The 13746-nt window shown below is 47.0% G+C and overlaps 1 pseudogene; it reads right to left on the reverse strand.

Moving 5' to 3' along the window:
• Positions 1 to 8967: 8967 nt before the first annotated feature.
• LOC138777491 (oocyte zinc finger protein XlCOF22-like) lies at positions 8968 to 9909 on the reverse strand (annotated as a pseudogene).
• Between the last annotated feature and the right edge of the window lie 3837 nt (positions 9910 to 13746).

Raw genomic sequence — 13746 nt, forward strand, 5'->3', positions numbered from 1 at the left:
TTGCAATTGAGCATATTCAAACGAGTGCTTTACGGTAGGTGGGTCGTATCCAGGATCGCTGACAGGGTAATAGGGCGCCTTGTTTTGTACCTGATGGAAACGGAGGACCTTGTCGGCTGGGAGCCCTAAGAAAGATGAGAAAAGTCCCGATGCACTGGGTTTGTGTGTTGTTGGGTCAACGGTCCGTGGTTTCCGTAGCAGGGGTTGGGATTTTGCCTGCCAAGTGTAGGAGGCTAACGTATGTCGAGTAACGTAGGACAAGGCGGTGTCATCTCGCAGGAGGGTGACCAGTCCAAGGGAGGTGGAGAGGGGCCGGGGCACTGTGCCTCGCTGGTTGAACCATAACTTAAGAATTAGAATGATGGACATGTTTAATATACTCATGTTACACATGCGCAGGTAGTATAAGCGGCAATCTGGCAGACCACCCCGCCCGCAGCCTTAGAGCGAGACAAGGTCTCTCGCCTAATCCTGGGACGACCCCTGGACCATACGAAAGAGGTTAAGCAGCGTTGACTCGTTTCAGAGGAAATGGGGATGTGGATGGGGATGGTCTGCAGCGAATACAGAAGCCGAGCATTAAAGTCATTTTCAAGATATGATTCTCCCTAACCAAAGATTCTTTCTTGTTCCAGTGTCAAGATCCCTTGGTAAGCGGGCCAGCAAGGGGGAGGAAATTTACCTCAAACAGTGGGAAAGAGTGGGGGGGATGCGGATACCCGGTATGTGATGCCAGATATAGGCCATGCAATGGGAAGTTGGATTGAATGGTACTAACCAATGTGGGGTCCAGGGACACGTTCAGGGCTTCAGATTTTTGAGAGATTGATTTTAAAGTTGGACCAGGTTCCAACTGTTCCAACCGAGCAATCAGGGCGGGGAGGGCTACATGCGGATTAGTAACATAGACAAGAGAGGTCATCCGCAAAGGCTGAGCCATTTATACTCCCGGTTCCCGATGCGGATACCCGTGATATCTGGGTTGGAAACGAATCGAGGCTAATAAAATTCTCCATGATTAAGGCGTACAGGAGGGGGGATAAAGGGCATCCTTGCCTGGTGCCATTAAAATGGAGAAGGGGGCTGAGAACATCCCATTCACCTTCAATTGAGCCGAGGGGTTCTGGTATAAACCAGTATTTTAGTAAGGAAAAGGGGGCCGATTCCAACCTGTTAAAGGGTTTGTGTCAGGGAGGCCACGAAATCCTATCGAAAGCCTTTTCGGCATCTAGGGAAAGGATCATTAGAGGAATGTGGCGCGTTCGCGCATAGTGGATAATATCCAGAGTTTTGAGGGTGTTATCGCGGGCCTCCCCCCTGGCACAAAAACCCACTTGGTCAGAATGGATGAAGGGAGGGTAAGTGGGCATTTAACCTATTGGCCAGTAGCTTAGAATAAATTTTAAGTCAACGTTCAGCAGGGAAATTGGGCGATAGCTGCCACAGAGCTGGGGTCCTTGCCCGGTTTGGGATAAGAGTGATATGTGCGGTGGTAGCATGGGGCGGGAAAAGGGACAGAATCGAGATAGAGTTAAAGCCAGGAGCAGCATAGGGAGGGAATTCCAGGGGGCTTTATGAACTGAGCAGTCAGGCCATCCGGTCCTGGGCTCTTCCCTCCTTTAACTGTGAAATCACATAGGCGAGTTCATGCGCAGCAAACGGTCCTCCAAGTCTCCCATGACCTCAGCGGGGAGATGCGTTGTGAGGGTGGAGGAGAGAAGGGCCCAGGAGTCGTGACCCGAGTGGTCGGAAGGTGATATAGGGAGGAATAATATGCGTGGAAGTGGATGCTATTTCCGAACTATGATGCTGATTTGGTGTGCGGAATTCCTGATGCAAACGATGTGCATTTGTGCCATCCGATTCTTCAGGCTCTGGCCACATGCGCCCACACTTATTGCCGTATTCATAAAATTTACTACGGCAAGTTTGGAGAAGTTGCCCCCAGGCGCTTCAAGGAGGCGCTTAACCTCCGAGCGGGCAACTTGCAAGTCCCGTAATATAGGTAGGGACAGGGCCGCTATGGGCCAGCTCCAGAGGAAGAAACCTTGGCAAGTGCCTTTTGCAGGGAGATGGCCTTCGCTTTTTAAGCCTGGAGCCGTGCTTTATAAGCACTCCCCGGAGCACACATTTAAGGCCTCCCATTGAATATGCGTTATAGTTTGCTTTCAGATCAGCTAAACATACTGTATCCAGAAGCAAAGACTCATTTAAACGCCAGGACCCCCGCATCTTCGATAGGAACGGTAGGGTAAGGGAGCAAAAGACAGGGGCGGTGATCCGACCATAGTATGTTGCTATGGAGGCAGTCGCCAACCAGGAAATGCACTATGTGTATGAGGATATGGTCAATACGGCTGTATATCCCATGTGAATTAGAAAAAGAGGTATAATCTCGGTTCGCAGAATGCATCAAGCGCCAGGCATCATAAAGTTGTAGTTGGAGCAGGCTTTTTTGACTTTTTTAATCGCTGGGTACGAAAAATTAGAGCAGCCTTTGGAATTGTCCAAGGACGGGTCTAAGTTGAGATTAAGGTCTCCGCAGAAGAGCACGGTCCCCCCTGACTAAGGGGAGGGATAGATCAATTAGGTTCATGAGGAAAGCATTTGGTCTTGGTTCGGGGCATAAGTGTTATTATGGTAAAGATATGGCCACTAATGGAGAGGGTAAGTATTAGGTATCGTGCCGCTGGGTCCGTCGTGCAGGATAGTATTGGACATGGCAGGACTTGTGGTATAGCTAGGGCCACACCCTTGTTTCTAGAATCAGGGTTATTGGCGAAGAACCATTGTGTACAGTTCTGTCGCGGATCGTGGGTGCATGGCCTGTTTTAAAGTGCGTCTCCTTAAGCAGAGTATATGTACCTTCCGGCGGTGGAAATGGTGGAGAACCTGCGATCTTTTCCGGGGGCGTGTTCATCCACCTCGCGTTGTAGGTTTCTACATGTAAATCCGCCATTCAGGAAGATGTAGGTAGGCACCGCCGAAGACCTCCAGGGAATGTCCGGGACTGGGATATGAAATGAGACGGAGAAATCAGGGTGGGGGAGACACAGACAAACAGGGGAGCACACAAAGACAACAACAGCAGTAAAGGCAAAACTGCAGCGTATACTCTAAGAACCTCAAACTGAGTACTACCAGGCCCGGAAATGTCCAGGCTGGGTTTCCCATCTATTGGGGGGAAGAGACAGCTAAGCATGTAAAAGGCATAGACCTAAGGCTCCCTCCCAGACCCAATGATGAAATGCAAACAAAATTACAGCATAACTCGGCTGAAAATCATAGAAACTGATTAAAACAATAACGGGTGTAGCTACAGGGCTAGAGACGAGATGCTGTCCATGGCTCAGGGAAGGCGGGCTCGGGAGCCAGCGTGGGCGGGGGAGTGCGAGGGAGAAGCCGGGGCAGGTCGGGGGCCATCTCGCCTGGAGGATCGGGGCCCCACGGGCGTCGAGTTGGGAGATCGGGGCGAGAAAGGCCTTTTTGGTGCTCCTGGAGGAGGTCAGTAGCGAGGGCCACTCAGGTATGAAGATGTTGGTGATGTTTAAATCTCGTACGAAATCCCGGGATGTCTTCTGGCGCGCGCAGGGGTGAGGGACCGACCATTCAAGCGCACAATGAGGGCGAAGGGAATCCCCAGCGGAAGGGGATATTACGGTCACGTAGGATGTCCAACACCGGGCGGAGAGCTGGCCCTTTGGGCCAAGGTATGTCGGGAGAGGTCCTGTAGGATAAGCAGATGCACTCCTCTAGTGACATTGCGTCGGCGCCGGGCTCTTTAGTAGAGTAAAAGTGGACGCGCCAGATGACATCCCTGGGTCTCTGGTTGTCTCGGCTAGGGGGCTTAGTGCCTATGCGCTCTGTCTATCTCGATGTGCGTATTAGTGGCTGCTCAGGAGGTCATTAAGATGGTGGACAGCACCGCAAGTAGATCAGAGGAAGGCACAATATCTGGAGGCCGCGGATCCTGAGATTATTGCGCCTGTTGCGGTTTTCAATATCGTTCTATGTGTTGTTTGCAGGCAAACAGCTGATCAGAATGTGATTGCACATCGTGTTGAAGGGCTAGCAGAGTTGTGGAGGTAGTCTCCTGCACAGTTTCCAATACATCTACTTTAGATGAGACCGTGTGAGTTCAGCATGAAATTGCGCAAATTCATGTTTACATTCATCTAGTAGTTGCTTGGCCAGAGTGGAAATGTCGGTTTTAGTAGGAAGGGACTGGGTAAGAGCCGCTGAGATCCGCCAGGACACCGGCCTATTGTCATCCAGTACTGAGGGGCGGCTGGCAGTCAGTGGAAATGGCAAGTCAGGGACCCCAGAGGTAGCAGATTGGGAGCAAACCCTGAAAATAGGGGGGTGCCCTCCAGGGAAGAAGGGTACGTCCGCAGCCTCCTAGGTGACAATATTCGGCCGTGAGGTGAGACAGCAGTGGCGGTGCGTGGATGAGGGCAACCGTGTGGGTTACAGCCGCCCCCCGTGGTATGTGAGCTCCCCCAAGAGGATCCTGTGACCAGTGGGATGAGGAGGCTGGAGAAGCCCCCTTGATCAGGTTGGGGTAAGGGCGGGGGTCCCCCAGCTGGGTTTGAGCAGGCATTGGGGGTGCGAACCATGGGTTGTGCTCCGCGCCGCCGTCCCATGGTGCTGTCTGGGGTTGAGGCCTGGTGTGGCGTAGTAGGCAGAAGGCTGCAGTAGTAGGCCCGATGGGGGGGTCGGCCTTGGAGCGGCACGGCGGTAGTGCCAGATAGGGGGGGCACAGTGCGGGGTCTCCGATGAGGGAGGGGTACCTGCCGGACACTCTGGTCAGTGTCCTCCGCTGCCGCCGCTCCTCCGGCTCGCTCTGGTCTGCTGCGCGCCGCTCCGGCCTAGATCAAGATGGCGCCGAAGGTCCCATCGGGCCCTCCTGTGCAGCTGCGAGGAGGCCGGGGTAGTAGTCCTCTGGTTGCTGCAGGGAGGTGTCGGTGCCGGCGGAGGACCTCGGTAGGTGTCGGTGCTCAATTGCGGCCACAGATGATCTTGTGCGGGCTGCTGTAGGGTGGTCAGGTGCCTCGTCAGCATGGCGGCGGCCATTTTCTGTGTCCTGCAGCTCCGTGCCTGATGCGGGTCTGGTGTCTCCGGGCGTCGAAATATGCCCCGATGTCCCCCTGTGGGGTGTAGAGCGGGTTAAGGATGTCCCCTGTTCTTTTAGCGGTCTTTCCCCATGTTGAAGAGGGCCGATACCAGCAGATTGTAGTCTGGGTCTGGAGGAGCTCAGGCTGAAGCGTCCTCACACGGCCATAGTTGGTCACGCCCCCCTCGCTTCAGTTTTTAAAATGGCAATTTGCATATGTCACATACACACTAGCACGTGACGTGGATGCCACTGCAAGGGTTAATCTATTTTCACTCACTCAATCTTGCACTCACCTACCGCTTCAGGTGGCAAATTGAGCATAAATCCCACCCCAACACAGTCCAAGCACCTCAACACACACGCTGCCACCACCACCTTTCAAAATTTAATTGAAAAAATAATTGAAGCACATTACAAAGTTCTATAACTCTGTAATGTGCTTCAATCACCGTCTGCCTCCTTTCCTGTCTTTTCCCCCTTCCACCCCCCACCAGGAAGTGTCCTAACTCACACACCTAATTACTGTCGTCACCGTCACCAAGCTCTTCTCTCAGCTCCTTCTCCTGTTACACTAGCCTTCTCCTCCCCCGCCTTTTCAGGTGACTCAGCTTGCTCAGCTCCCATTGGCTGAACAACTGCAAGCCATCACTTGACTGGGGAGGGGGGGCTGCTGTAACAGGACCTAGACCAGCCCTCCTGCTGATGACTCATTCTCACAAGAAGGAGCTGCCTGGTGACGGTGACGGCAGTCATTATGTCTGGTGAGTTAGGACACTTCCTGGTTGGGGGTGAAGGGGGAAAAGACAGGGAAGGGAGGCAGATAGGTGATTGAAGCACATTACAGAGTTATATAACTTTGTAATGTGCTTCAATTACTGGGAAAAAGTTTTTCATGGCACTTGTCCTTAGAGTGTAAAAGGACACTGTCAACCCACAACACCACTCACTGGCACTCACAGGGTTAAAAACAACTACATCCAAAGGCTATGGATTCTTAGAGCATACAAGGACCAAACTTATTAAAGTTTTAAGCTTTAATAGACAAAGGTACAGTGCTTACAAAAAAAAGTAAAAATAAGATGACATACATTACATACTATAACAGTATAAAATAAAAGGGAGAAATAAGCAGTAACTATCTAAGACTTACAATAGTCGTTGCCTTCCCAGGGGGGTAGGAGAAATCATGGATCGCAGCTCAGTCAGACGACCCCTACACTGCCATCCCAGTTTTGCTGTTGCCGCCATATTTTATACAGTCAAACTCAGCTCAGTTTCAGAGCTGCCCATCAGGTGATTAGGATAATGAGTTGTCCCTGATGGCCGCCCATCAGGTGATTAGGCTATGAGTTGTCCCTAATTGGCTGATTAGGTGATATGGGGACGGACCAGGGACACCTCATTGCACTATGTCCTGTAATTGAACCATTGCCCTATGGTTGGGGTGTTGTGTTTTGAGTGGGTCTTCCATTCATTGAAGTAGATAAGAACTCAGGTTTCCCCGAGACCCTTAATAAACCAGGCGTAGTGTTTCCTGACCAGAGATCATATAAAATCTACCCAGAGTTTTGATGTTTCGACAAGCTAAGGTATAGTGAGTGGAATACACATAACGGTCTGTAGTGTGTGAATACGTAAACACTTTCATACCACATATAATATAACTGTACACACAATAGGAACAGGGCTGTCCATATTCCTCACAGCATATACTCCAGAATGTTATATAAGAGTAATCAGCTTAACAGCAATTACTTGCGAAGTCAATTTGCCTAGAAAATGAACTTTATCCCCCAAAACACATTTCAAACATCATTGCAGCCCTGCCTTAAAAGGACCAGCTAACATCGTTTCAGTGATTGCTCCATTAACACAGGTGTGGGTGGTTTGATGAGGACAGGGTCTGGAGATCAATCTATCATGATTAAGTAAGAATGGGACACACTGACACTTTAAAAGGAGGCTGGTGCTTGGCATCATTGTTTCTCTTTTGTTAACCATGGTTACCGCTAAAGAAACACGTGCAGTCATCATTGCACTGCACAAAAATGGCCTAAAAGGTAAGAGTATCGCAGCTAGAAAGATTGCACCTCAGTCAACAATCTATCGTATCATCAAGAACTTCAAAAGAGAGGTTCCATTGTTGCCAAAAAGGCTCCAGGGCGCCCAAGAAGACAGCAAGCAACCAGGACCGTCTCTTAAAAGTTGTTTCGGCTGTGGAATCGGGCTACCAGCAGTGCAAAGCTTTTCAGGAATGGCAGCAAGGCAGGTGTAAGTGCATCTGCATGCACTGTGAGGCGGAGACTCTTTGAGCAAGGCCTGGTCTCAAGGAGGCAGCAAAGAAGCCACTTCGCTCCAGAAAAACTCAGGGACAGACGGATATTCTGCAAAAGGTCCAGGGAGTGGACTGCTGAGGAATGGGGGTAAAGTCATTTTCTCTGATGAATCCCCTTCCGATTGTTTGGGACATCTGGAAAACGCTTATTCGGAGAAGACGAGGTGAGCGCTACCACCAGTCTTGTCTCATGCCAACTGTAAAGCATCCTAAAACCATTCATGTGTGGGGTTGCTTCTCAACCAAGGGAATCGGCTCTCTCACAGTCTTCCTAAAAACACGGCCATGAATAAAGAATGGTACCAGAATGTCCTCCAAGAGCAACTTCTCCCAACGTCCAAGAGCAGTTTGGCGATCAACAATGCCTTTTCCAGCATGATGGAGCACCTTGCCATAAAGCAAAGGTGATAACTAAATGGCTCAGGGCAAAACATAGAGATTTTGGGTCCATGGCCTGGAAACTCACCAATCTTAATCCCATTGAGAACTTGTGGTCAATCAAGAGATAGGTAGACAAACAAAAAACCAACAAATTCTGACAAAATGCAAGCATTGATTGTGCAAGAATGGACGGCTATCAGTCAGGATTTTGGTCCAGGAGTTGATTGAAAGCAGCCAGGGAGAACTGCAGAGTCCTGAAGAAGAAGGGTCCAACAATGCAAATATTGACTTGCTGCAGTAACTCATTCTAACTGTCAGTATAAGCTTTTGTTACTCATAATATGATTGCAATTGTATTTCTGTATGTGATAAAAACATCTGACAAACACACATAAACCAGAGGGCAGCAGATCATGTGCAAATATAATATTTGTGTCATTCTCAAAACTTTTGGCCCACTGTACACAGCTGATCCACCAACGGCCATTGCTGTCCTAGGAGAAAACTTAATTTTATGCCAATGTCTTTTTTTTTTTAATATTATTTTTATTCAGATTTTTACACACAAACTTCCCTAAAAAGGGAAGAATAAACTTAAACATACAAAAAAAAAAAAAAAACATACAGAAAGAACAAAGGAAGCAATGGGGATAACAATATCTCTCAAAATACAGGCTTACAACCTGAGGCAGGAATAACAGTGTAAGCTAAACCGCATAATACAACAATAATTAAATGGGCCGTGAGGTTTTCAAGGTGTCCTCCCCGGTCGCGAGCTACTGCGGTCGACGATGGGACTCGTAAGCGTCCCAGAGTGCCCGCCACGTCTTGCTGACAGTACCATTCAGTATATCTAAAAGGATACATTATGTTGTGTATGTCCTGAGTACTGTAATGGGTTTCCAAGAAGGATCGCCAACGCCAATGCCAATGTCTATGGCTGAAATTGAAAGCTTGTTTTTTTGTTTGTGTTTGTTTTTTAAATTGTGATTTATTTTTTCCAACTTTTGACACTTTACAAGAACATGCATTAACACATTGGTCCTTCTGTAACAGTCCCAGTACTGAAGCTGGTCCTTCTGTAACAGTCCCAGTACTGAAGCTGCTATAGTTGTCTGTTTTACTGAGAAATTGCTTATCTCCCAACAACAAGATTTGATTTCTGAGTAAAACATTTTCCACACTCCCGAGTATTAAAATGGCTTCTCGTCTGTGTGAATTCTTTTATGTTTAGCAAGATTTGATTTATGAGAAAAACTTTTTCCACATTCTGAACATGAAAATGGCTTCTCCCCTGTGTGAATTCTTTGATGGTCAACAAGACGTGATTTCACTATAAAACATTTTCCACATTCTAAACATGAAAATGGCTTCACCCCTGTGTGAATTCTTTGATGGCAAAGAAGATTTGATTTCTTATTAAAACATTTCCCACATTCTGAGCATGTAAATGGTGTGGCCCCTGTGTGAATTCTTTGATGGTCAACAAGACTTGATTTCTCAGTAAAACATTTCCCACATTCTGAACATGAAAATGGCTTCTCGTCTGTGTGAATTCTTTGATGTTGAACAAGATTTGATTTATAATTAAAACATTTCCCACATTCTGAACATGAAAATGCCTTTTTCGTCTATGTGAATTTTTTGATGTATAACAAGATTTGATTTTAAAGTAAAACCTTTCCCACATTCTGAACATGAAAATGGCTTCTCGTCTGTGTGAATTCTTTGATGCTAACAAGATTTGATGTCAGAGTAAAATATTTCCCACATTCTGAACATGAAAATGCCTTCTTGTCTGTGTGACATCTTTGATGTTTAACAAGATTTAATTTATAAGTAAAACATCTCCCACATTCTGAACATGAAAATGGCTTCACCCCTGTGTGAATTCTCTTATGTTCAACAAGATGTGATTTCACGTTAAAACATTTTTCACATTCTGAACATGAAAATGTCTCCTCCCCTTTGTAAGTTCTTTGATGGTGAAGAAGACTGGATTTGACTACATTGCTGTGAGGGGCTGAGGGTGTATCTGGCATAGTGGACGGCTCCTCATATGTATCTTGTTTGATATGATCCCTGAGGAGATCTGATGTCCCCCTGAGCTCCTGGTAGAATCATCTGCAAAGGAGAAAACACCATTTCTCTTATTTCCCAGTAATAGAAGCTTAAACATATTGCAGACATGGAAAGTTACTCTTTTTTATGTAACATAATAAGAATGATCAGATCTGTTCCCATCCACAGGAAGTGTCAGGGAGAAGAATCTAGAAGCTGGAGGCCGGGGAGATGACGTCCTTAGTAGGAAAAGAAATGGAAACTCTTCTCAAATAAAAAATAGGACTACTGACCCCCTACATATCAATAACTGAAATACAGAAAGTGCAACAGTAACCTACAGGTGCAAACACTTATTGTACTACTCCCCCCCCCCCCCCCCCCCCGTATACACACGATAAAAACCTGCTCTATAGATATTACAAAATGAGGATCTTCGCCAAACTATTTGACCCTACAGAGTGCACCGTGTCACCACATTAAGTGTCCTCAGAGACATGGTCCCTACTCCAGCATTCTCACACTAGCAATGGCCTCTCCTGGGCTGAATAAGCCTACAACTGGGCAGATGGGAGCCAAATCTCTATTTATAACACTTGCAGGACATGGGTGGAGTACAAGCCAACAGGAAGCAGCCGCAGCCCCTGCAACCTGAGAGGTATCTTATCTAAAGGGCCTTTTACACGGCCTGATTATCGTAAAAAAAAAAAAAGAAATTTAATCAATAATCTTCTGGTGTAAATGTGGCAACGATCACAACTACTACAAATATTCGCTTGTATGTCGCCGATCGTATCTTTCGGGCTTACCTCAAAATCATTGTTAATCCTTCTCCAGTCTTTCAGTGTAAACGCTCGTCGCTCACAGTATATAGATACGACCGCAATTACGGATATTCACAGAATATATACAACTGCATTTACTATGGTAATAATGATCGCATTATAAACGTTTCATAGCGATTTACCTTCTCGTTTATAACAAAAAATCATCACTTGTCGTTCACTAAATGAGCGATTTATCTGTATGTGTAAAAGGACCCTAATACTGCTCGGAGGGCTCAGTGTGTGTGTATGAGGGTATATATACACATATACATACAGGGGACAAATGTAGCGCCCAGGAGTAAGGTACCTGTGATCATGGACACCTGCGGACATTCACTATAATGGAAGGCCATCACTATCTCACTTTATTGTACTTTCAGGGGATAACTTGCACTGTGTTGTTTTGTTGTGCACACTTGTACTCGGTATATAAGGTCTTTTTGTCATGTTCACTGTAATTGCACTGTACCTGCACCATACTCTGAAGGGTTATATAAAGCCAAGCTATGACACAGGAAGCTTAGAAGCCGGTAGTTTCCCACTGTTGCTGTGAGATGGTGTGCAGAGCTGAGGTTTTGGAGGGGAAAAACAGACACTGATCTTTTCAATGTTGTTTATGTCTAGAAAGAAGCTGCTGTGTCATTCCCATAGACCTGTATGGAAACTCAATCAAAGTCTGTGGCATACTAAAGTTGTGATTGTGTGATATAAAGCTGTGATTGCTGCCCCACTGACAGATTTGTATAACCAATCCCTGCTAACAGGAGATGTCCCCGATGATTGGAGAACAGCCAATGTTATACCAATCCACAAGAAGGGAGTAGAGAAGAGCCCAGTAACTACAGGCCAGTGAGCCTGACATCTGTAGTAGTGAAAATGACGAAAAAGAAGATAATGGATCGCCTAAGAATCAACAACTTTGATGGATCCAAAAAGCATGGCTTTACTGGGGGCCGATAATGCCAGACTAATCTCATTGATTTCTTTGATTATGCCACAATAGTGCTGGATGAAGGTGGTGCTGTGGATATCGCCTATCTGGACTTCAGCAAAGCTTTTGATACAGTTCCCCATCAACCCCATAAAGGGTTGATATTCCTGGAGGTGTCAGTAATATGGAAAAACAATTTAGCTTGGCTAGATAAGTGGTCCAAACTGTGCAAATTGAAAAGTTTAACGTTTCCAAATGTAAAATAATGCACTTGGGGAGGAGGAATCCTCTATCAGAGTATCACATCGGCAGTTCTGTGTTGGAAAAGACTTCAGAAGAGAAGGATTTAGGGGTAATGATATCGGACAGCCTTAAAATGAGTCACCAGTGCAACCAGGCGGTGGGAAAGCAAATCGTATGCTGGGGTGTATAGCTAGAGGTATAACCAGTAGGAAGAGGGAGATTGTGATCCCGCTGTATAGAGCTCTGGTGAGGCCACATCTGGAATACTGTGTCCAGTTCTGGAAACCTCATCTAAAAAAGGACATTGATAAAATAGAACGGGTCCAAAGACGCGCTACATAAATGGTGGAGGGTGTGAGGCATAAACCATATCAGGAAAGACTTAGGCCCCATTCACACATCCGTGTCAGTTTTTACTGTCAGGAAATCCAGATCAGGAGGCCTTAAATGTCATCAGGAAAGTATCAGGATTTCCTGACAGTAATCCGTTTTTACCTTCAGGAAACCATCAGGAAAAACCTTCAGGATTTACTGATGAGAAAATAGGACATGTATTTCTGCAAACTGGATGGTCACAGCTTGCAGAATTACATCTCCCATCATGCTTGGCTGACAGGTCATGATGAAGTTGTACTTCTGCAGCCTGTGGCCATCCAGGTTGTAGAAGTACAACTCCCATCATGACTTGTCAGCAGGGGCATGGTGGGAGTTGTACTTCTACAACCTCGATGGCCACAGGCTGCAGAAGTAGAACTCCCATCATGGCCTGTCAGCGTCGAGTGGCCGCGGGGGGTGCGGGGGTGCCGCGAGTGGCCGCGGGGGGGGGGGTGTGGGGGTGCCGCGAGTGGCCGCGGGGGGTACCTGCAGACAAGGATGCGGACGAAGAGGCAGCAGGACGACGGGGCAGAGGCGGAAGGTGAGTGGAACTCTGGACGCTTTCCTGATGTTCTAAAAAATCCGGTCCTATTTTCCGGAACGGACACCCTTCCGGAAAATTACGGAAGGGTGTCCGTGTCCAATGAAAGTCTATGCGTCCGTAAATCCGGACGGAAATCCGGGTGGTTTTTCCGGACGTGTGAAGGGGGCCTTAAGGATTTGAATCTGTATAGTCTGGAGGAAAGAAGGGAAAGGGGGGACATGACGGAAACCTTTAAGTATGTTACAGGACTAAATAAGGTTCAAGAGGGAAGTGTTTTAGTAAAAAACTGAGCTCAAGAACAAGAGGACACAGTGAGAGGTTAATTGGGGGAAAGATCAGAAGCAACGTGAAAAAATATTATTTTACTGAAAGAGTAGTAGATACTTAAAACAAACTTCCAGCAGAGGTGGTTGGTAAATCCACAATAACAGAATTTAAACATGCCTGGGATAAACATACATCTATCCTAAGATAATAAGAAAGGAAATACTAAAAGGGCCGACTAGATGGACCTAGTGGTTTTTTTTCTGCCGACAATCTTCTATGTTTCTATGTAAAGTTGAAACATTGTATCTGTTAAGGCCGTGCTTCTCCACTCCACCCCGCCCACTAGAAAGTTCTAATTTTCTCCCAAACAGTATAAAAGGGAAGAGTCAGTCAGTCACCTGCTATTCTGCAGAGACCAAGGAGTGAAGAGACTCTGCTAGACCGCACAGAGACGAAGAAGAAACCGCTGTTTCCTGTGAACCCTGACTGTCTGGACTTATTACCCATTGGGGTGCACCACATCTTACCATCCCTCCCCAGAGAGCAGTAACACGTGGTGACACCTCAATAGTGTCTGAGGGCCGAGCACTGTCACCAACTTCAACCCCGGGGGCGCTACAGACATATCTGGATACTTAGGGGCACATAAGGGGGGATGCAACATGG

The sequence above is a fragment of the Dendropsophus ebraccatus genome, unplaced genomic scaffold, assembly GCF_027789765.1.
Source record: "Dendropsophus ebraccatus isolate aDenEbr1 unplaced genomic scaffold, aDenEbr1.pat pat_scaffold_572_ctg1, whole genome shotgun sequence".
Taxonomy (NCBI): Eukaryota; Metazoa; Chordata; class Amphibia; order Anura; family Hylidae; genus Dendropsophus; species Dendropsophus ebraccatus.